The 4,098-nt window shown below is 45.2% G+C and overlaps 1 pseudogene; it reads right to left on the bottom strand.

Moving 5' to 3' along the window:
- Positions 1-204: 204 nt before the first annotated feature.
- Positions 205-2,207, bottom strand: LOC124985660 (filensin-like; annotated as a pseudogene).
- Between the last annotated feature and the right edge of the window lie 1,891 nt (positions 2,208-4,098).

Here is a 4,098-nt window from a genome sequence, read left to right as displayed (position 1 = left end):
TTAACATCTCCTTTTAAATTTTGTGTGTGTGTGGTGTGCAAGCAAAGAAAACGCTTTAATGAAGGTTCACTGACAGTGCCAGATGGGTCCACTGTGATCTAACTCAAATAGGAACTCCCACTCTTTTATCTTTTGTTCTAATATATCAAAGCATTTCCCCTATGGTGGCCCCAAGAACATTTTCTGCTATTGATCCTGGGCATTTTAGGAACCCTTCTCTTCCAATTTCTTGTTTGCCTTTGTTTTCCCAATCACGGTCTCCACAATTACAGCAGTTTCTCCATATTTCTGAATGCTCTCTGTTGAAATCTTCTCAGTGGATTCCACCACTTCCACCTTCTTGAAAGTCAGTGCCCAGGGAGGGCTTTTATGCAGCAGGCTGCTGTTCTTACTCCCAGGACCCGCTGGTCACCTTCATTGGCCCCAGGCCTTTGAGACTGGTACACACCAGTCAGTCTCTCTGAACCAGGTATTATCCCAGGAAAGGGTTTCCTATTCTTCTCCTCTTCCTTATGGCCATCATCTTTCTCCCCAGGACCTTTCACATCTTTGGAATTTGTCCCACTTTCCTTGTCTATAGCCTGCTGGTTGTTTGGGTGTTCATCTTCTTTCCCCTGGGGACCCTCCTCTCCATTCTCCAAAGGTGGTGTGGGAAGCTCAGGAGTGGGCTCCTGATGGCTGTCATGTTGCAGAGTCTTCTTCAGTGGAAATCACTACTCCACCCTTGGCTGGGATGGAGGAGGAACAGAACCCAGGGACCACATAACTAGCATCCCCCGTGAGTAGCACATGGCGCCCTTTGGTGTACAGGTCAGCAGGGGGCTCAGGCACAAGCTCTTTGGTGTCTTTCACTTTGTCCTTGACCATCTTGCATAGCTTCCCAAAGGCTTTGCTTCTCTGTCCCCCATCTGGCACATCCTCTGGGCCCCCTTCTTGTGTTAGGGGCCTTACTTCTCCATCCCCTGATTCAAGCTTAGATTCATCTTCCTCTTCAAGTATCATCTGCACTGGTTTTGTATCTTCCGCACCTTTTAATGGTGCATCTTCCAGAGTTTCATCTGTTTTATCTTGAGCTATAATCTCCTTTCTCCTTGGAATGTTCTTGAGGAGGACTTTCTGTCTTGGTTTTGCTGCTGTTATATCCTACAGAGCCCTAGTAAGATCTTTCCCGCCGGATCCAAGGCTAAGAGAGGCCCCATTACTTGGGGTGAATAGGGTGATGGGAGTCTCAATGAAGGCGGAGCACTTCCTGTTGCCTTCGATCTCAATGATCTGATGATACCAGTCTAGCTCGTTCCTCAGAGATATACTGGGCCACGGCCAGCTGCCGGCAGTCATAGGAAGACTTCTCCAGTGTCCCGCTCAGCCTCTTCGACCTTCTTCCTCAGGCTTTCGATGTGCTCGTTGTAAAGCTGAATCTCATCATCATAACACTGGTGGGCGTTTTTAATAGCTTGTTCCAGGGTCGTTGTCTGGGCCTGCAGCTCAGTCTTCTGTGCCTGCAGGTGGGAGAGCGCCTCCTGGCCCTCCTCCAGCTGACTGCAGGGCGGCACTTCCCCTTCAGTCAGGAACTTCTCCTCCCTCATCCCACAGGTGGATGGTGGATGCTTGGGGAGCGGTTTGGATGATCTGCTGCAGGATGCTAATATAGGTCTGAATTTCCAGAAGATTCTTTTTGTGACTGTGCTTGGCTACACTGATATCGTCCTGAAGAAACTGAGCTTCGAGCTGAAGACGTAGGTTATGCAACAAGCCTTCATCAGCTTCCTTGTTACGCCATTCAAGCCTTTCTTTTAGCACCAGTTGACATTCACACTCATTTTCATACTTGCTCTGAAACTCGTTGAGCACGCGCTGCGCCTCTGCACCCTGGCGCTCCAGCCAAGAGCACTCCACAGCTAGGTACCTGGAGCGCTGGCGATTGCCCTCGACGTAGCGGGCAAGGGCGTCCTCCGGGCCTGTCAGCTAGCCCAGGCACTGGAAGGCGTCCAGCTGCCGCCGGAGTCCGGCATGGCGCTGCTCGAGCCCCTTTGGATGTGGGCAGCCACGCGCTTGCCCAGACCTTGCAGCACCGCCAGGCTTGGCGCCGCGATCAAGCTGGGCCGCCTTTTTAACTTTTTAAGGCAGGGTCTCACCAAGTTTCCAAGACGGACCTCAAACCTGAGAACCTCCTGTCTCAGACTTCTGATAGTTGAGATTGTAGGCATGTGCCACCATGCCCAGCTGGGCTACTAGGGTTCTGCCTTTCAGAAGGCAGAGAACATTGGAGGAAAAACAAGATTAAGAGTCTTTAGAGTCATAAATTTTGATTTAGATATGTTCAGTTTGATGTGGTTCTGAGGCATTTAAGATGAGAAATCTAATTGCTACCTATCAAGATCAGAGAAAACCAGAGATATAACTTTGCCAATAACTATTTTTCCATATTTTTATTGGTGCAGTATAGTTGTACATAATAGTGGGATTCATTGTTACATATTCATACATACGCACAATACAACCATGTAATTTAACCACCATCACTCCCCAGTATTTCCCCTCTCCCTACCCTCTTCCTTCCTCCTGGCCCCTTTCCTCTACTCTATTGATCTCCCTTCAATTTTGAGTAACTATTATATAAAGCAGTACTTGAAACCAATGACCTAAATGAAATGAGAGTGAAAGGAGAAATAAGAGCACCTAGACCGAAGCATGAAGAACTCCAGTAGGACAGGGCAGAAATGGATGAGCCTAGGGGTGGAAAACAGGAGAAAATGTTGTAGAGACAAATGGTAAATGAATGTTTGAGAGAGTAGTCGGCAGGACCAAATGCTCCTGAGAAGGATGGAGAAAGAACGCTGAAAAATGCATCCTGGAATATAGCAACATTGAAGATCATAATTGTCCAAAGTAAGAGCTATTGGCATGAAATTATGGAGGCAGAAGTGAGATTGTGAACAAGGAATAAATGTAAGAGAAAATGAAATAGCACTTACAGGCAGTTCTTTTTTTTTATTGTAAACAAATGGGATACATTTTTTTCTCTGTCTGTACATGGCGTAAAGGCATACCATTTGTGTAATCATAAATTTACATAGGGTAATGTTGTTTGATTCATTCTGCCATTTTTTCCCTTCCCCCCCTCCCCTCCCACCCTTCCCCTCCATCTATACAGTCCTTCCTTCCTCCATTCCTGCCCCCCTCCCTAAACCCAACTCCAACCCCAACACTAACCCTTCCCACCCCCCATTATGTGTCATCATCCACTTATTAGCGATATCATTCGTCTTTTGGTTTTTTGAGATTGGCTTATCTCACATAGCATGATATTCTCCAGTTTCCTCCATTTGCCTGCAAATGCCATAATTTTATCGTTCTTTATGGCTGAGTAATATTCCATTGTATATATATACCACATTTTCTTTATCCATTCATCAATTGAAGGACATCTAGGTTGGTTCCACAATCTGGCTATTGTGAACTGAGCAGCTATGAACATTGATGTGGCTGTATCTCTGTAATATGCTGATTTTAAGTCCTTTGGGTATAGGCCAAGGAGTGGGATAGCTGGGTCAAATGGTGTTTCCATTCCAAGTTTTCTAAGGAATCTCCACACTGCTTTCCAGAGTGGCTGCACTAATTTGCAGCCCCACCAGCAATGTAAGAGTGTACCTTTCTCCCCACATCCTCGCCAACACCTGTTGTTGCTTGTATTCTTGATAATTGCCATTCTAATTGGGGTGAGATGGAATCTTAGGGTGGTTTTGATTTGCATTTCTCTTATTACTAGAGATGTTGAACATTTTTCCATAGGCAGTTCTTTATCTTAAGAAATGTGGCTATTGTATGACAGAATGAAACAGGGTCACATAGAGAGAGAGAAGGATTTATTTTGTTTGGTTTAACTGAATGAGAAAAACCAACAGGAAGGATCCAGATGAGAAGAGAGAATCCATGTGTAAATGAAAAAAGGGACAATTTAAAGAATAATATTCCAGTAGTTTAATTTTTGGAAAAGCATAAATTTTTAATCTGTTCACAGATATATCCCTGGAACCCATATCAACTGGTTCATAGTAGGTAAAAATATATTTAATGAGATAAAAAGACACATCTCTT

Source organism: Sciurus carolinensis, chromosome 5 (genome assembly GCF_902686445.1).
Source record: "Sciurus carolinensis chromosome 5, mSciCar1.2, whole genome shotgun sequence".
NCBI lineage: Eukaryota > Metazoa > Chordata > Mammalia > Rodentia > Sciuridae > Sciurus > Sciurus carolinensis.
Note: the sequence above shows the minus strand (reverse complement) of the source record. Positions and strands in the feature narration are given on the sequence as shown.